Raw genomic sequence first — 22,072 nt, forward strand, 5'->3', positions numbered from 1 at the left:
CAAGAAGGTTAGGTTTTTGGTACAGTCTGTCTCAACCTTTTAGCCGACTGTGGAAATTAGACAATGAATTTTGATGAAACTTGGCGGAAACATTAATTTTTTTTTTTTTTTTTTTGTGAAGTCACCCCGTGAATTATTCTATCGAATTTCGTCAAAATCCGTTCATGCTTATTGAGACATATTCAAACAAACACTGATGAACGCATGTATTTTTTAATTTTGGTTGGCACTGGTGCAGGAATGTCTGTTTTAGCTATTCTATATCCTTAGTTTGTATTCAAAGTATTTGAAATATATTTTATGAGACTCTTGTTTCAGAGCAATTACCTCACTCTCAGGTCTGTATGCTTAATAGTTTGCACTTTCATTCCCAACTACATACGAATGTATTATTCTAATATACAATACAAATTGCTGTCGTATGTTAATGTTATTTTATAATCCTTATTCTTTCATATCAAAAGCCTTGTTGCTGTCATGTGACGTCTATTAATATTATATGACGAATGTATGGACTCCACTGGATGGACTAGCAAAGTACTAAATGTAGATTGTATATTTCCCAAAATATTACGAAAATTAAGTGCTATGGACATTTCCTGTATAGTTAAAAGATATTCAGTTCAAGAGGGAGCAAAGAAATGCCTTCAGTTAAAAAAGAAAGGTTTGAAGGTTCACAGTATTACTTATGCGACCAGGTTTTATTCCCTTTTCCTTACTTCCATTATCCCTTTCGAGTTGATGGCTTTGTTTTTCTTGTTTTATACTTGTAAAGAAGCCTCTTGAATCTTGCATGCGGTCGGATAATATTCGCTCTCAGACTAAGTCATTGAAAATTTACTTGACGGGAAAGTCTTCAGACAGATTAAGAGGAGCGCTCGGTAAAAAGTATAAATAAATAAATGAAAGACAATTTAATTAGTATAATTTTTTTAGTATTCCAGATGCCATAGGAACAACTTGAAATATCCACTTCCATTTAGCATCTTCCAATTTAGTGGGAAGAGAATGGCATTTATTTAATTGTATTTCCTCTGAAATACCGTGCGAGAGGAAATTTTTTTGGATACTAGTGTTGGAAGTTGTCCGTTAAACTCTTTTAGTCCTTGTGCCTCTGCTTCCCAGCTTCTTGTGCTGAGATATATTCAGTGACTGTTACGTGTCCCGAATAACTTATATTCTTCAGTGTGCCTCTGGATTTTCCTTAGGTAATTTTCAAATGCTTAAGTCGAGGTTAGTGTCCTATACTTCTGACTCACACTACTTAACAGTGTTAGTTGATCTGTGTCGTGTAATCTGTTAAAGAAATTCTGTTTGTCTCAGAGTATCATAATGAAATGTTTTCACTTTTACTGAAAGTTATTGCTGGAAGAACAAATCTGTGCTTCGACAAGAACCGTCATCAATTTCTTTTTGGCGATGAAAGAGGTCAATGCTGAAATTTACACATTTTTTGAAGAAATCGTCAAATGCATGGCAGTTTTAAAGGGAAATTATTCAATAATTTAAGTAGACTAATAAGTAGACTAAGAAGGAATACTGAATGTTTTAACTAAGGTGCTTGGAAGAATGAAGGGGGGAAAACATTAAATCAAAATTCCAGTAGCATATCTCCTTCTCTTCAGCTGTCACCGGTGACCAGAAAAGCAGAATCAAAAGATGAAGACATCAAGGTGCTGCCGTTTTGTCATTTTTTTTCACGACGTGACGAAGCAGATCCGTTTTGGTCGTGTAGAGCACACAGTTTCCAAGCTCAAGACCCGAGTGTTGAGACCTTGTACAATTAGTCGCGGGAGTGAGGAAGGAGGGAGAGGGTTCTTAGTTAAAGGATAAGTAAGTAGGGGGATGACCAAAAGTTGCAAGAAGGATGAGAGATACAAACATCACTTGTCCATTCCTCACGGGGCTCTATAAGGTCCGGAACACGTTTCACCCCCGCCCACTGCAAACCCCTAATACACAAGTGCAAATGCATTTTACCACGCATCTCTTCTTCTTCTTCTTCTTATCCCCAATCCCCTACACCCCTCTCTCTCAATTTACCACGCATTTCCTTATTTTATTACCCTCCCTCACCCATCCTCTCTCTGTAACTATGTTTAAAAGCAATTCCTTTTGTCTTAACGCATTAACTTTGTCCCTGAGTGTGAATGCTGCGTTAATTATTCCGTACCATAAGTTACCATGAGACAAAAAGGTTTAGAGGGACACACCTTCCAGTGCCCGCAAGACGGCTCTTTGCCGGTATCTTCTTTTGTCTCTGTTGTGCTGTTGCATTGCTTTGCTAATTCGAAGACAACAATGGAGAGTTTGCATTGGATGTTTAGCGTTGACTTTCCACGTGACCTCACTTCGATACCAGGTGGATCTCAGGTTACGGACTGTGAATGAGCCTTCGCTCAATAACAGAGCTTTTTGTTAATTACTGTCTAGGTAATCAGGCTGTGGCTTTTTCTTATGTTTACGATTTTAATTTGCTGTTTTTATTTATCACTGGTGTGGTTTCATTATTTTTGTAGTGTTTTTCCATAATAAAAGTGTGTACATGCACACGTACCAATATATATATATATATATATATATATATATATATATATATATATATATATATATATATATATATATATATATATATATACTATATATATATATTATTATACATATATGTATATATATAAATAATGTATATGCAGTATACACACATATATATATATATACATATATATATGTATATGTATGTATGTATTTTTAATAGCCACAACAACCCTTTATCTCCTCGACTTCCCCTCACTTTTTTCTTTAGATATGTTTATCACTGCAAGCCTTTATCCAAGACGGGAATAAATGAAGACACTTTCACCTTCCCTAATTTGGACAACGATTTATAAAGCGTATCCAAAAAGTATAAGGAAATTGGTAAGTTAAAACGTCAAAGTGGCTAATTTTATATATATATATATATTATATATATATATATATATATATATATATATATATATATATATATATATATATATATATACATATACATATACATATACATACACACACACAACCAAGGTGCAGATAGGTGAAGACCAAGGACGACATCAAATCACAGGTGACTAAGGAAACAGGCCATTTTCTAGATTTTTGCATCATAGGGCAAACGCAAAATCCTCATGAACTACCCATTCTAGAGTCGTTGCTCATTCAACAGCTAGTTCCCCAGTTGAATACCCAAACCTTTTCGATCCAACTGTATCTTAGTTGACGTGTCTCCTTCTGTTTTCTCTCGTGCCATTCAGTCTTCCACTCTCTAAACTGAAGGTTGGTCGGCGGTCTCAGCTTTTAAATATATCTTTGTAATTGTAAATTTTAGTCTTGTTACTGCTTTTTTAATTTTTTTAAGATTGTTTTATAATTTTATGATGTTTATTGACAGATTCCCAGAAGATGTAATAAAGGTAATATTACGAAACGTCGGAATAAAGATGAGACAAATGTTGAAAACGGCCTGAATATATGTTAAATTTCTATAAGCCTTATTTCATCCTAAAACCTCCCCTTGCGCTTCTAGTGCTTTCGTTCCAAGAGGGGTCCGTTCTACTCGCTGCTCAAGGTATAAGCATCTTCATACTGTCGAGATGGCTCGTTGTCTCATTGCCCAGAAACCCAGTTCTCTAATTAAGATCCTGAAACTGAGGCATGGTCTTCCTAACGGTATTGGTATCAATGCCCGTATTTTCAAACAGAGCCCGTAATAATAATGAAGATTGCCGAACACTATTTATTTTTTGCCATTTACTTAGTTGTGTATTTTCACACTTTTGTTCTTGTATCTATTTATATTAGTTATTTGCTATTTTTTCCTAATTCTCATTCGGTTTTGTGCAAGTTTTTTTTTTTTATTTTGAGTCAAATATGATGTATGGTTTTTACGACGTATTTCTCGCTAACACTGCCCAAGGAGGTCTTCATTTCCAGCAAATGCCTTTCTGTTCTGTTCATTTTCACAACGCATAACTAAACGTCACTTAGTTATATCCAAAATTATAAAATATGTGTTCGGACGGATATGTATGTTTTGCATAAGTAGCTTTTCCAACGATTACTTGAATTGTATTAAAGAATTGACTGAATTCCAGATATTTTCTATCGTATTTGTCAGCAGACTTGTAAGGTTCCCCCCTCCCTCCCATTATAGGTTGGAAATAAGTACTATAACCTCTATAAATGCGGTGTAACCACAGCCGACCCTCCATAATTCTCAGCAATTATCTTCAAAGATGACAAAAGTACCCAACCGTTTTCGAACAGAGCACCGCCTTGGAGACAGCTGTTACTAACATCATTTCGATTTTCAGATCGGCGTGGCAATGCTGCCTTGGGGCCCTTGCTACGTGCGTGGTGATGAACAGTTTCTTTGGAAGGGTAAGTACAATTCCTGTTGGAGACTTTGCATTTTAGGATTTTAGCACTGTACCTTAGAAATATAGAACCATCGTTTCCATCCTTGTTATTAATGTTTAACACTATCTGTAAGCGCCACGTGACTGCATGATTCTAAAAAGTAAACAAAGCCATTGAAAAGATTCTTATTTTACTTCATGGATTACATTTTGGTAATCACAGTCCTTATAGTGTAGTGTAAACCTGATATTTCATCACAAACCTTCTACTTTAAGCCTCAACTCTGGATATTTTCGTAACATTTTATCATTTTAGCTGTACTATTAATCAGCGAATGCCACAATCAGTATAATCAATTTCCTGGTGTAATAGATTTTACAAAGAAGAATACGCTCTGAGGACCAGTTTTGGAGTTTTAATTTTAGCTTAGAGAGCAAAATCGCAAAATTAATTCAGATCTCATTTATTCACTAGATTCTGTTTCCTGATGTATATTTTCATATCGTATGTTTGAAATTGCTTTTTCATGCAAGTCACTTACTTACTCCTGAGTCCTTTAGTGTCCGTATGGGTCTCTGTCTGGTCATTGTGTGATGTAAATATTCAAAGGATTTTGTCAGTGTTTGACCTAATGCTGACTTGCTCTTCGTTGATATTATTTCCTAGTATTTCTTCCCGCTAATAAGGTTTTTATAAACATGTGCATTGTCACCGAGAACACTGAAAATGATTATTCATTCTAAGCTAATGTGCTGCAGTTTATATATATATATATTGTAGTGAATTTCCGTTTTTCCTGATGTTAACCTCTTTCTTTTTTTAGTTGTCATTCGTGATCGAAAAATTATTATATGCCTCCAATGGTTACCGTAGGATAGATACAACCATAAGTACAATCAAAAGTATATTACTCACTTCTCACTATAAAGAGTGGCACAATATCACAATACTTTATATTAGGAAACAAGTATTCACCACCTAAGGTTATGGAGCTCTCCCTTACCGAAGCATGGAAAGCTGTTAAGTCACTTTTCCCAAGGATCAAAAATAAAAATAAGTAATTTTACAATAACTCACTAGCGGTGCTAGGAAAACAAGGACTAAAATTAAAGTCTGGAGACAAAACCCAACAACAGATGGCGGTGGTGGAGGCTTAATATAAAGGTGACAATTACAAAGATGTCAGACTTGACATTATATATATATATATATATATATATATATATATATATATATATATATATATATATATATATATATATATATATATATATATATATATATATATAATGTCACGATGCGTATCAAGTACCTGGTTATTACACAACTAATCTCAAGATTAAAAATTATACCTCACTTCAGAGCCAGATACCTGAACTCTCATAACATTAATTATCACGACTGAGTACTCTAAAGGTAACAGTGATCCTTTAAGAAAAAACTTATGTATCAATCACTTGAAAAAATCAAACTAAGTCTTATCAGAATATGTGTGAGGTATCAAAAATTAAACTAGAAATCTTTCTAGAGTAAAAGGCATCACTCCATCAAAAACCTGTTTCCCTGGTCTTAATTCACTTTAGCAAAACTAAAAGAACAAAACATGTTTATCACTTTGCCTTATGCACACACAATCAATCCTATTCACTGGTGATCAGTAAATGAAACACTTTTTCTAAAAATGTTAAATACAAAAATTTATTTTTAAATTCAAAGTTTATAACTAGAATTCACAATTAATTAGAATTCACAATCTGAAAAATTTACTATTACTTGAAAATAATACAACACTCAATTAATTCTTGAATTAAATTATGAAACAAAACTAATTCACAAACACTTTATCAGGAATTTAAATTAATCAAGCAAAATTTAAACTATCAAGAATTACTCAAGATTTGAAAAGAAACTCTCAATAAATGAAATCAAGTATGCAATGTTAAATTACCAAGAAATATTTAAAATGCTATGTAAATAAATGTTACATCACAAACATAAAAATGTGAAAATACAAAGAGATTGTAAATAGAAAAACACACAAAAAATACACATAAGATTTATCAATAATGATTTCACTTGTTCAAAATTTCCTAACTTATCATACCATGGTATTAATAAGAAAAATTCACGTTACCTTACACAAAATTGTGAAAACCTCTGTAAATCACTTGCTGCAGCTGCGTTACCACAATACACACTTTTTACCAGGCGCCGTTACGAACTAAATAACTTTGCTAAATTCAGATCTCAAAAGTTAATGTTAATATGTGACCACAAAACACTCTGTTAAAAGAATCTCTTTCTAAGAACGAGAGAGAGAGAGAGAGGGAACCACATCGACTGGTCTCAGAAATCAGAATGAAACAAATTTTAGGATTCCAGTAATACGCGAAACAATTACATGATGTCATTAAAGCATTTTGGGTACGAGATGCAAAAGTTCTAGAAGCAGGGAGGTGACGTCATTAAAGCGTTTTGGGTGCGAGATACAATGGAGAGAAGCTTCTAGAAGGAAAATGACGTCATCCCAGCAAAACGTTTTGAATGCAATCTTACAAAACATGACATAATTGATCAAGACATGTATTCTTTCTCTCAAAGTGGCGTACGTGACTCGAACAATGCATGTAACAACATGAAATCACTCGTCTTGAGCCCGTATGGGACGAATCGGTATTTGTTTTCAAAAGCTGTCATCGCTAACCCAAAACAAAGTGCTCCCTCTTATCTCAACTGATGACATTGAAATGAAACAAGCCCTGGTGGATACACACGTGTTCACATACTACGCTTTTATCAAGAAAGATATTCATTCCAAATTACGTTACTATTAAAATTGTATTAACAATTCTAAATTGCGCTATCAAGTTATTCAATCATTAGTTCTTTTGAGATCTGATGCCAAACTAAATATGACACTTTAGCGATCATTATCATTATACATAACACATGAAAAAAGTAAATATGTCAAAATTATAGGAGGATATATGTATTACAAGGCAACATCATGAAAATATATATATATATATATATATATATATATATATATATATATATATATATATATATATATATATATATATATATATATATATATATACACAAACATGAACTTTTAATCAACATGTGTGTTTTTAATTTCTTGTGTAATTTTATGTAAATCTTTAGTCGACTTTTATTTATATATATGTATATTTTTTATTTTTAACTTTGATTTAAGTATAAGTGATTATTAGAGAACTTACAAATTAATGTAATTCATATTGCTCATTATTTATTGTACAGAACCCTCAGGATGCATTCAGCTGAATGCGAAACCCGTTGGAATAGATTATATTTCATCGCCATGTTTGCTCCTGTTTAATATATTATATATATATATATATATATATATATATATATATATATATATATATATATATATATATATATATATATACATATACACACTCTACATGTATACACACACACACACACACACACACATATATATATATATATATATATATATATATATATATATATATATATATATATATATAAAAATTTCTGACTCACATCAGGATCGAACCCAGGTCTTTCAATTGAAAGGCAAGGGCGCTGCCCACTAGGCCATACAAGTCTAAAGAAGTTGGAACCTGAGAGCAACTGCACAAAGGAATTACCTGGGCAAGCTAACTGCTTGCATACCAGCGAGTTTTCCCATTTGGTCATTGCTGAGTCGGGAAGTTGGGGAAAACTCGCTGGTATGCAAGCAGTAAGCTTGCCCAGGTAATTCCTTGGATGCAGTTGCTCTCAGGTTCCAACTTCTTTTAGACTTATATGGTCTAGTGGGCAGCACCCTTGCCTTTCAAATGAAAACCCTGGGTTCGATCCTGATGATTCAGAAAATTATTTCTGTTCCACACGTGATGGTGTGTTGATTATTTCTATGTATATATACACACACACACACACACACACACACATATATATATATATATATATATATATATATATATATATATATATATATATATATATATATATATATATATATATATATATATAGAGATATATATATAGAGAGAGATAGAGAGATAGAGATATACATATATATATATATATATATATATATATATATATATATATATAATCATGAAGCTACAAATGTTGTTTAATATCAAACCACGTTACTTGGAATATCCTGATGAAGGATTTATCACCGAAGGGGAATATATAAGTTATAAATGGACCGGTACTGCCGGGTCTGAGATGGCTCAGTGGGTAGACCGTCGACTGGAGTTGTCTGAGGGTAATTGTATCGAGGGATCGAGACCCGGCAGTACCGATCCATTTATCACTTATAAATTCTCCGTCGGTGATAATTCCCCATTGGGGATATATATAATTCCCCATTGGGGATATACCTGAAGTAGCGTTAATTTGATATTAAACAACATTTGTAGCTTCATGATTGTATATAAATCACGGTGATAAAATAAAACATATATATATATATATATATATATATATATATATATATATATATATATATATATATATATATATATATATATATTATATATATGGGTGTGTATATATATATACACACACACACATTATTATATATATATATATATATATATATATATATATATATATATATATATATATATATATATGCATACACACATTACACATATATATATATATATATATATATATATATATATATATATATATATATTATATATATATATATACACACACATACATACATATAGTGCATGTACCAATATGATGAGAGGAGAGGTGAACCCCAGCCCAAATTAATTTCACTTCCACAGACTAAAGAAGCAGTAACGTCAACGGGTTTCTCTCGAAGACGAAGAAAGACGCGCCATTAAGCAGCGATTGTAGAGTTCGAGGATTATTCTTGAGTTCATATTCTCACGATATTTGTCAGACTGTAGTTTAATAGGTTGTAAAAATTACCGATGGGTCTGTTCCGTTTCTTTCTTATCACTCTCGCACCAAGGAATGAGACAGGATTACTATTATGGGGATCCACATAATGTAATCCTTATCGGGTATTGCATTCATCCTGGACAGATATTGTTCGAAGTAAATAAAAACATAAACAACAGAAATTCCGTTAAAAAAACGTACGTAATATCCAGTCTCCGCGTTTTGCTTTTTCTCTGTGTTTTGCAGGGTATAAATTAGTTTTCAAAACAATGAAGAAAATTCATTAATTTCTAAAAGATAAAAGGTTTTTTTGGATCTCCAACTGAAAAAGTAGATAAGTTTTTACGAAAATGATTGTTTATTATTATATTCCGGTAATCATAATAGTGAAGCGTACAATTTGTGTTTGTGTTATGCTGACAATTTACGTGTTCTGTTTGACTTAGGCCGTTAACATTCTCTTTTCTAGTAATCCTGTTTCAAGCTTAAGAAGAATACACGCACATATACTTGACGAACTGAAGGATAAAAGTAAAATTTCAGTGAAACAAGTAATATGAGGTCTGAAGCAACAGCCAAGTTATGAAAAAGACGAAAATAATTTATATATTCCTTTAGAGAACGAACAGCTCCTGGGAATCAGTTGAGAACCCATATTTAAGAAAATGAACTGTGTCGTCTAAACACGCGTTTGTAAACATGTGTACTATACATTTTCCCTGAGAGAGCCATTTGCTATGAAAGAGGGTGGTTTTCGCAAGAAAAATAATCATATTATCGCCATGCTTATCCCCCAAATATCTCCACAGTAGTACGTTGAGTTTCCCTGGTATAGTATTGCCCCAGCTTTCCTTCGTGCTTCATATCCAGAAACTATCGTTAGTGCAAGTAAAAATAGGGGTGCAATATTTTTCAACAAACTTTCTTTTGCTCCTTGACTGGATGGGTTCAGAACTATACACAACTTTCGTCATCATATTCATCCTCTAACTGGTGATAGAAGGACGAACCATTTTATATGAAAGGAGAGAATTATACAACCTCACGACCGTTTCACATATTTGCGCCGAAGCTGTATAGTAATATCGAGCCCCACCATAAACTGTTCCATTAACCCCTGTCATGACCAGCTCTCACGTTTCCTTTATATCCAAGCTCCTTCATTACTATAAGTTAGCAAGTCGCCGATTTTTTTATGCTTTGCATGTCCTATGCATTTCCCTCAAAGGTATTAACATCTTATCTAAAAAAAGTTCTCCTTTCTTTCTGTTGCGCCCACCTATACCCATATAATATATTGACCATTTCCATTTCTTTTTTTTTTTTTTTTACTTAAACCCCAGTGCTCATGAGACAACTCAATGGGTGGAGGCCATTTCTTATTCAAGCAAACACCTGACATCCTTTGCGGATTTAGTTGACTCATGCGTGAGTCATTTTTATTGCTGCTTGAAATTGGTATGCGAGAGGGAAGGCGATCCCTGCGTTTCGAATTTAACACGATTGTCGATAAGGAAATTAAGGGTCTTTCCTTTTTTATATATTTTGCGTTAGCATTAGAGAGCTTGTCTCATGTCCGTTTTGCTATATATGCTCATGCGTATATACGCATAATTACAGCACACGTAAATTGTCTGTCTAATACAAATTGTTCGCTTCGCTGTTATGGTTACGGGACTATATATAACAAAATTAACCATTTCCGTAAAAACTTATTTACTTTTTCAGTTTGGGATCCAAATAAACTTTTATATTTGTGAAATTAACGAATTTTCTTCATTGTTTTGAAAACTCCTGTAATTTATACCCTGCAAAACATAGAAAAAAATGCAAGCAAGATGTGAAGATTGTGGATATTACGTACGTATTTAATGGAATTTCTGTTGTCTTTGTTTTTATTTACTTAGGACAAAATCTGTGCAGGATAAAAGCAATATCCGATCAGGATTACATTATGTGGATCCCCATAATAGTAATCCAGTCTCATTCCTTGCAGAGATAATTCTCAATACGATTAAGAATAAATCAGCAGAATGTAATTAGCTTCAGAGTAGATTCGATATACTCTCTTATCGCATTGCTTTCGATGTTTAACTCTCGTTATTGTCGTTGGAATAAGCTGCCCTTATGCCAGCACGGGCTCGAACTCGCAGAGCAGCCTGTAACATATTAACTCTCTGGGAACATCCGAGGCAACATGACCCATACGATGCAGTAGTGACACTCAATAAATCATCTCTTGTTTATGGTTGCCTCCCCCCCCACCCCATCTCTCTCTCTCTCTCTCTCTCTCTCTCTCTCTCTCTCTCTCTCTCATGCACACACACACATCGGCTGTAGTAGTGACATTCAATATTTCATGGTCGATCAACATGAATCACACGCTTATTAATCATTCATTATGCATTAATCACTGTTGCATCATTATGCCAATAAATCATTTTGTTTACCTGGGCGAAATGATTAATCATCTCGGGACAGTCGGCAAAAGCTGGCTAATCTGTAAACCATCACCGGTCATCCTCTTTAAATCTTCTCTCCTGGGGGATTGAGGTGGCGCGGCGGTTGGACTTTTGCCGTTGCAAATATTTTGGTTTTTAATCCTTTTCAAGGGGATATTAACGAAATTTCGGTATTACTATAGAGGGCAGCATTCTTTTACAAAATTTTCTTTCCCCTAATTTCTCTTTGCTGCAGTGGGTGCGGGGATTATATCATTATTAGTTTTCTGAGAAGAAAACTTGTGTCGGCTTTGCCTGTCCGTCCGCACTTTTTTCTGTCCGTACTTTTTCCTGTCCGCCATCAGATCTTGAAAACTACTGAGGCTAGAGGGCTGCAAACTGGTATGTTGATTATCCACCCTCCAATCATGAAACATACCAAATTGCAGCCGTCTAGCCTCAGTAGTTTTTATTTTATTTAGGGTTAAAGTTAGCTATAATCGAGCTTCTGGCAACAATATAGGATATGCCACCACCGGCCCGTGGTTATAGTTTCGTGGGCCGCGGCTCATACAGCATTATACCGAGACCACCGAAAGATAGATCCATTTTCGGTGGCATTGATTATACGCTGTAGCGGCTGTACAGAAAACTCGATTGCGCCGAAGAAACTTCGGCGCATTTTTTTACATGTTTTCATTAAGAATTAATCTGAAAACATTATTCTACATTGTATCTTTACTTCTAGACATGCATTACGATAAGAAGTGCATTTTTTGTCTTTTTATTAATGGAAGATGCATAATCACAGCGAGAACCGGATTCCTTTTAATATCGTATGTAAGAGATTTCACAATTATCTTCACTAACGGTAACCGACCAAAAACTTTCGTTTCATTGATTCTCTATTGATTATTGTTATCAAATAGATTTCATTAACTAGCGAATGATGATATAATTGAATAATTTCAAGAAGCTTTTGTAATTAGAATTATTATATCAAATTTGCAGTAGTAAGTGTTTTATGGATTAAGATTAGCGTTTATAATTAATCAAATGCTTCTTTCTGAAATTAACAAACGCCCATTATAGAGACAAAGAAACATTCACCCATGGTAAATAGACAAAATGCCCTCAGTCTTACGACGCTTTCAAATAAAAATCTCCATAAGGAAAATTTGATCTAATTTGATCATCCGGTGATTAGGAGTTTGCAAAGATAGAGGATAACTTGACAAATGGAAACCAATCATCAGAGCAAACGGTATTTTTGGTTTCATATAAATAAATCTGTACTACCATCTATTGCATGACTTGACAGCCCAAATTTCATGGAATTTAAATCACAATAACAATATCTGAGCTCCAAAAGGTCTTGGAAGGATGCTTCTCTCTGGATATCCTCTTATTTACTCATCTCAGGTATTGGCTGACTATTTTCGCTACCTGGTAGGTTTTTTGTATATCAGATAAGATGCGCCTGCGTTTGTTTGTGTATATGTTAGTTGTGTGTGTATGAGAGAGAGAGAGAGAGAGAGAGAGAGAGAGAGAGAGAGATTGAAAGAGAGAGAGAGAGTTTTCAATGAAAATTACTATTTTTCTGTGGGTGAATCTACAGTATTTCCAGTGCTTTCCAAAGAATTCGTGGTGCTGCAGCATTTGGTACAGATAAAATGTAAAAAGAGAATATTCGGGTAGTGCACAAAGAGAGAGGAAGAGGTGATAGGAAATTAAGTAATGCAAGTGCATGATCTAGGTAGGGAGATATCCTGAATTCTGATTAATTAAAGAACTTTTAGTGGTTAGCTAGAAGGAATGTTACTATAGGCTTTCCGAAAGGTATTCCAGAATCTGAAATCTGAGGATCGTTTCGAAAATAATAACGCATTTTACACTGGGGTAACTCTTCAGGATAGTTTCAAATGATTATTTTTTGAAGTTTAGCTCCTGCAATTAGAAAAACATCATAATGCAGTAGCCTACTAATCGATATTTTGGCGAGAAACTAAAAATAACAGAATATATGTTAAGAACATATCAGAATTATGTATCGAGAAGTGTACTGCTGCAGGAATATTTTATGTTGTATAATGTTGTTTCCGTCAGTGAATTCAAGAACACCACCTTGCACGGTGTCGTCAGAAAAGAATCCCCAAAACGTGTGAATATCAGGGAGTTTTAAACAATGAAAGCAAAGGACAATCCTATGTTTTCATGATATTATATGCCAAAGTTGTCAAAAAATTGTGAATCCATTATTTCCGAATCCAAATATTTGTGAACAGACATTTGAATAAGAGTATGTCATTTGCGTAGCAAAGACCTAGAACTTATCAGTACAAGGTGTAGTAGTCATTGTGATATGACACTCGACTCTGGCAAAAGTATAAGTCTGATGGTTGAACGTTCTTGTACCTTGCACCTAATCTGTAATTTGCTTTTTATATGTAACTCTATAAAGATTTGGAATATGCGCCAACCTGGACCATGCCTTCGAATCCAAGATTTTACAGGACTTTACACATCTTATTGTTATAGCCGCTTATTGCTGAATCTAGTGTTAGTTCACCTTACATTTTGAAGGTTGTCACTCGTTCTTTTTGCTGGAATGTAAGCATTGTAAGTAATTCTATATTTTTGTTCTGGGAAGACTTTACAGGAACTGCATTGGAAGAAAATACTATAACATTCATATAAACTTTTGATGGAGAGAGCTAGTAGAATTTCAGGAATCAGTTACAGTTAAAGTCCTGTTCTGTAGAAATATAGAAGGACGGAAAAAACCTATGCCTCTGATTCCCTAACTTTGCAAAATAAACGAATATAACATTTGGTCACAATAAATTAGAAATCTGTATACCATCCATTTTTTTTTTGCAAAGATTAATATTTTTTTGCAAAGCTGAATTAATTCCATAGTTGATGAATAGAGATTAGGGAATGTATATATTGACTTTCCCAGATAGTTAATCATGTCATTGTTTTATTTTGAACGTATGTTAATATATGTGTGTGTCGTAGTGTGTTTAGTTCCGTACAGAGAAAGTCCTAGTGGAAAATAGTTTTTCCTTCCGTTCGTTGTACATAGCACCAGTCAGTATGTCTGTCCGCTTAACTTGACAACAGTACTGATCCTACCCTGTTCAGGATGTTTTGGTCAAACGTTGTTCAAGGTAGATCGTCATGCATAGAATATGCATAGAATGTGCATGAAGACTGATTGTTCGCCTGTCTCTCCATTGGTTTGCACTTATTTTCTATCTTTCTGCAAGGTGTTTGCAACTGATTAAGTTATAGTTCCAAATCTTGTAGATTTAATACACAACTTTAACATAACATTGGCGATAACTTTTGAGTTTTTGTTTGGCATGCACGCTCCATTAATGAAGCCCTTTCAGGTGACACCTAGGTTAGTAATTTAGGTTAGTAATTTTTGTGACCTTGCATGTGACCAGCATACTAAAAATTTATCTTTTCAAAAACAGTTATTGTTTCCATAAAAAATGATGGTGTTGCCGTCAACATTTCATCAACCGAGACATTCTTAGGGAGGAGGAAAGCAAAGCAGAGGTGGATAGGGGACATGAACAATACTCCAAGATTGCTTGCTACTATTTTTTATGCTTTTAGAACACCGTATATTCATAGCTATCCCATAGTAATTATCTTCTTAGATGAAACTTTTCATTCAGAGGTAAAATCACGCACTGTTCCATAGATACTTAGTCCATTCTAAAAGCTCATCATAGGGTCGGGGCTTGTCTCATTGAATGACCAAATCGGGCCATTTTGGTGATGTTTTTAACAAATCTTTTTTTCTACTTGAGGATTTCACAGCACACAGGAAACGTGGTATTTCTGATTATGCAGTATTATAAATTTAGATTTCTTTCCATATGAACCTACGATATTGTTTGTAGAGTGACATGGATAAACATACGCAAACACAAAATTCTATATATGGACGCACATTGCATATTCACACACACACACACACACACTCACACACTCACACACATATATATATATGTGTGTGTGTGTGTGTGGATGTGTTTATGTCGAATACGCCATGTGGGTCCATATATATACTCTTTTGTGCCACGTACCTCGGTTCGAGACGTGGTGATTTGACTCCTGTTACATTACCGTCATTTTTTAACGGGTACAGCAGAATATACATACATACATACATACATACATACATACATACATACATACATACATACATACATACACATATATATATATATATGTATATATAAAAATTATACTTATCTTTTTATAAATGAATAAGTACCTGTTAGTATCTTATGTGATTTAATTATCCTCTGGTGTATTTTAGTCGTGTAAAGATCTTGACTCCAAATTTACATAGCAGAGGGGAGTGTCATCCATTCCATCATTTTAAGTGTCTGGCTTAGTGTAGTATCACAGCTTTTTATTAGGGAAATGTAATTGCAACTGCAAGATCGGTTACATGCAAGGCATTTGCAATCAAAGGAAATCATTATTACCAATCGAAACCTAAAACCTAGTCTGTATTGGGATATACAAAGAGTACAATAAAGAACAGAGAATTTATTACTTTAGAAGAAAAATGTTCCATGAATCATAAACTATAAATTGCTGGATGCTTTTGATTACGAAATTTGAATAGCAGACTGGAAAGAGAGACTTGCCTATAAAAGCGTTAAGAGAAGGATTCAAGTTAGTGAATTTATAAAACCAACATGACCAAAATAGGTTGAGAGTTGATTAAGTTTCGTTGCTGTGATGGAGAACAAAGGAATTAGATGTAAGAATAATAGGGGTCTCTTGTTTTTTCCTCAAGCAAGGTATTTAAGCCTTGAATTCCCCCTCCCTTAGTATCTCTCTCTCTCTCTCTCTCTCTCTCTCTCTCTCTCTCTCTCTCTCTCTCCTCTTCGTCTGTGTGTCTCTTATACCGAACTGAAAACGACTGATTTTATTACGTATTCAAGAAACGACCTTCAGTTAAAATTAATTCTAGATGGCCGCGAGAAGAATAGCTTACGGACTTCGACATTAGGTAGGGATGCACGAACTCCTAATGACATTTAGAACACAGGACTCGGGAAACGTAGGGAAGGGTAGAGTGTTCCATTTCCAAAAGTAAATAAAGTGATTGGTCAGTGTGACTCTGGTGTTCTCAATTTCATCGAGTTGAACATTGCCAAGAAAGTGGTGGTGACTGTAGCCTAGATCTCCGGAGCAATAATAAAAGTCATGTCTGAAGAACAGTCGTAAAATGATGACATTACAATGACGATACAATAAATTCTGGTTGAACAGAAATCCTATTGCGATTTTAACCAGAGGTGAAAGCCATTTTCTTCTATTTCTTTTTCTCTTTGTTTCTGCTTCCATGTGAAATTCGTTGTGGAAATAGATAATTTAGATTTGTAAAGAATTAGTATTGTTCAAGATACGGATGCGTATTTTTTTCATTAGTTCGCTACTTGTTTATTTTTATTACATTTCATGTCAAATTATATATCAATATCACATTTTCATATATATATATATATATATATATATATATATATATATATATATATACATATATATATATATATATATATATATATATATATATATATATATATATATATATATATGAGAAAATGTGGCTTATGATATTCATTTGACATGAAAATGTAATTTGAAAATAAACGTGTTACTGAGAAGGTACTAGTAGAAAATGTGTGTATATATATATAGATATATATATATATATATATATATATGGTATATATATATATATATATATATACACACACACACATACACACACCTCACACACACACACACACACACACACACACACACACACACACACACAGCTGTTATTACTCTAAAGTACCAGTAACATGTTCACTGGACAAGCCATGACCGATTTAACATACTTTGCAACTTTAGGTCTTGGTTAGCACCTGGATGATTAACGACAAAGAAATGCTAGACATCATCAGCATAGAAGTCTTTAAATATTTATAGTTCTGGAGGTACCCTCTCCTATGAGGAAAAAGACGCGTGATGAGGTAGAAGAATTACCCGATTATTCTTCAGCGGTGATGACTGATATTCTGGTGTTGCTAATGCTGGTGATAACAATACAGTGATTATGAATTGTTTTCCTCAGTAATCCTCATCTTGTCATTTTCCTTACCTTTATACATCGAGTGAAGAACGCATTGCCCAGGAACCCCACATAGAACACTTGGAGAGACGCGTCCAGGTGGGTGGGATCCTCGGGAGATCAAAATAATCCATTTTAGCTTATTTAAGCATGACATAGACTTAGCCATTCTGGACTGGAAGGAATGAGAGCTTTTGCTTTCCTTTCCTTCTTGTCTTCCTGCTCCTTATCCTCCTCCTTACTTGTTGAGCGCTGGAGCATAAATGGCGGAGGAGGTCACCAGGGGTCATGGGCATCGAATCTGCCTTCATACTTGTCTGGAGGAAACTAAAGGAGCAAGGGAAGGGAATCCCATTTTGTCTTGCCTGATAGACTAGGAAATTCAAGCGTCCTATTAAGGAGGAGGAGGATGCTCTTCAAACACATTTCGCTTTGTAGATATAAGAGGGAATATCATACACAGAATGGTTAAGGAAAAAGAGATATGAAAATCCTGTGAAAACTGGCTATATCATGGGTCTGAAATAATAAAATATCTCTTCTTTGTATCACGATACATATAGGATTTAAATGATACTAAATAGCAGCTTTGAAATGCGTATCTTATATGTATATATATATATATATATGTACAAATACATATTATATATACATATATGTCATATATATATGTGTGTGAGACTGTGTGTGTGTGTGTGTGTGTGTAGAGTTTACGCATGCATTCCTTCGTATATGTTTTCTGGCGGCCTCGGTAGAAAGAAAAAAAATCATTTTTATTCCCTCTGAAGTAATGGCGATATAACACGGCCACTTCCTTGGAGAAGCGCCGGGGATGATTAACCCTGACGTTTCTTGCACTTTGGCGTCGTCCCCATCAGATAGGATGAGTATCAAGAGACGGTAAATAAGACCTAATAAGCCGCAGAAGGAAAGTATAATGCATAACAACGGCAGCTAGAAATGACCACTCAATTTCTTTTCTTTCATTCTTTTATTATTATTTTTTTGTGGTGGATAAAGAAGTGGGAGATTGTATCATCCGGCGAGAGTGAATATGATAGAAGAAAAATAATTCAGACAATAAATTTCATCTAGTATTTTTTCTTTAATTTTTGAGAGAGAGAGAGAGAGAGAGAGAGAGAGAGAGAGAGAGAGAGAGAGAGAGAGAGAGAGATTCTAGAAAACTGCAGTCTGCATCATTTGCAGAATTGCTTGAACCTACATTTTTAGAGAAATATTTTTGAATGAACTTAAATACATCCTCGAAGCATAGAATAATTTAGGTAACGTTACTAACCAACTAAATTATGCTGTTGTCAGATAAAACAGTTAGTTGAACTAACATGAGAGAATTACGTTAACGAATCAAAGCAGTAAACAAAACTGTACCAACAACCGCTGGAAAAGGTTGTCACAATATTAGCTTTTTATGTGCTAGATGGCATTATTGAAATATTCTGTAGACACGTAAATCCATTGGTGAACGTAGCTCCAAACAATCAAGGCTCTAGATGCAATTTGCAATTGAGGGGGTTCATTGACTAGTTAAAGATTTGAGGTACAAATTTCTGTAAAATACACGGAGACAAGATTACATTAGAATGCTTTTTAACCGATAGCATGTACTGCTCAGATTATTAGATGGGAATGAAGTGAGCCAGATTTCATGTGCACTTAGTAATTTTGCTGGAAACAGTTAAAATATTAAATAAAGCTCTTAATAAAAGTTGACATAACTGCTAGGGCCTAAGGCGCAATTACATGGATAACATTGTCAGGGGTCAAAAACGAAGGATTTAATCACATTACTTTCAGCATACTCCGCAGGTTGGTATCTGTTATGGAAGCCTTCGACTTACCAGCTGTTAGAGTCAATTGCCCGTTTTTACAGGTCATGTGATGGCACTCTTGATGCTTGGATTCTGGTAACCTGAGCAAGAAACTTATGGTACACCTGCCTTGCTAGTTTAATGGGGCATTACCATCAAATAAATTCATAAATGATGCTACACCAGAGTAATATATAATGCTACTTTAAAGCGATAACTGGTGTTGCATATCGAGGCTTTACAGGCAAGCGTTGCATTTGCGTGCGCTAGAATCTTAGTCTAAAACTCAAGGCCAGGAGCTTAAGTAACATTGTGTATCGTGCTTCCTCCTCTTTAACCTTTCGTTGTGTATTTTCATACTAAGCATTAATAACAAGGTCATGTTAAATTATGGTTATTGATACAGTTGATGGCGAGGTTTCAGTACTACTACTATTGTTTCTGTTCTTGTTTTATTGTTGCTTCTGCTCTTTTAATATTCTAGGTATTATTACTTCGCTGAGTTAGTATTACATTAATTTTTGACATTAGTATTATTATATCTTGAAATGAATATTCATTTTTTCATATAAATTGGGCTATGTATGGATTTATGATTATTAGAATCTTTTAATTAACAGCAATAAGAGAATAAAATGTCCCGGAGAAACGTCGTGGGACTCAGCCTCATTTTCAATTTATTTAAAATGACATAATTGAAAGCATGAGTAGAGGATAGCGCTCTGAAGATGACAGCTGCATATTTTACGTTGTAATAAAATTCGTAGAATGGCGGGAGATTGTAGGAGATGAAATGAATTACTGACGTGTATAATACAGGAGAATATAACGAATGGCGGCAAAATAGTGCCACCTAAGTGAAAAATAAAGCAGTTGGGTAAGAAATTAAGCAAGAGTGAGACGTATATATAATAGGAGATTTATAAGAAACGCTAATTCATATGTAGAATAAGATTTTATCGCTTATTCTAAATAGTATGTGTGTATCTGTCTATCGTGATTTATACATACTCATATATGTGTGTTTATGCATTGAATAAATCTAACAAAGTGTAAGCCCTTTAAAAGCTGTGCACAAGAACGTTGTTTTATATTGGTGCTCCCTGTACTTGAAGCAACATACAGATACTGCCTTGGCTGACAAAACATGTTTAATATTTAATTGTCTAGGATCATTTTTTTTTAAACCTACAAGGAGAAATGAATTCCATTTTGTCCTTATTCAGATGCACGAAATTCTGATTATATATTTTCACAATTTAAGGATTTATTACGCCGTTTCTTGCCGGTGAGTTAAGAGGTTTCCGATGTACTCTGATCGTTCTGATGTGAACCTGTTCAACTTATGTGATAAAAATTAATAATTGAGAAACAGAATAGGTTGTGACAACTGCTCGCCTTAACTTTTGTAAGTCGTCGTTCACTTAGTAACATTTTAAAATACAGCTGTGTGGTTTCTGTTAATAAATTAAACTGTTCATGTAAGCACTGATACTAAAGCAAACATAAACAGTTGATAAGCTCATATATATATATATATATATATATATATATATATATAGATATATATATATATATATATATATATATATATATATATATATATATATATATATACATATACATATGTATATGTATACATATACATACATACGTACATATATATACATATATATACATATGCATATGTATACATATAGCCCCTTTGTTAGCCGAACTGGTTGAGCTCAGACTGTCGCTCGATGGACCGGAGTTCACTTCCCGCGGCCGGCTGATGAAGAGTTAGAGGAATGTATTTGGTGATAGAAATTCATTTCTCTCGCCATAATGTGGTTCGGATTCCACAATAAGTTGTAGGTCCTGCTGCTAAGTAACCAATTGTCTTTAGCCACGTAAAATAAGTCTAATCCTTCGGGCTAGCTCCTAGAGAGCTGTTAATCAGCTCAGTGGTCTGGTAAAAAACTAAGGTATACTTTACTTTATGTATACATATATACATACATACATACATACATACATACATACATATATATTAGAATATATATATATATATATATATATATATATATATATATATATATATATATATATATATATATATATATATATATATATCTATAAATGCGCTATACCATCGCAAGGATCAGATTACTAAATGTGCTGTACCACAACAGCCAACAAGAAATACTGAATGAATCAATACCTAGTGTGTTTGAGCATTTTCAACACACATGTCTGGAGAGAAGCTACTTTACGCTGAAGATGTTTGTAATGAAAAATAAAGAAAAACGCTAGGTAATGAG

General features: G+C 34.0%; 1 long non-coding RNA gene across 1 annotated transcript in view; it reads left to right on the forward strand.

Moving 5' to 3' along the window:
- LOC136825776 (uncharacterized) overlaps positions 1 to 22,072 on the forward strand; it is a 478,081-nt gene that overhangs the window by 65,768 nt on the left and 390,241 nt on the right. The window contains exon 2 of the long non-coding RNA XR_010849454.1: positions 4,347 to 4,413. This is a non-coding gene — a long non-coding RNA (uncharacterized lncRNA). The remainder of the gene's footprint in view (positions 1 to 4,346; positions 4,414 to 22,072) is intronic.

Source organism: Macrobrachium rosenbergii, chromosome 3 (genome assembly GCF_040412425.1).
Source record: "Macrobrachium rosenbergii isolate ZJJX-2024 chromosome 3, ASM4041242v1, whole genome shotgun sequence".
NCBI classification, from domain to species: Eukaryota; Metazoa; Arthropoda; class Malacostraca; order Decapoda; family Palaemonidae; genus Macrobrachium; species Macrobrachium rosenbergii.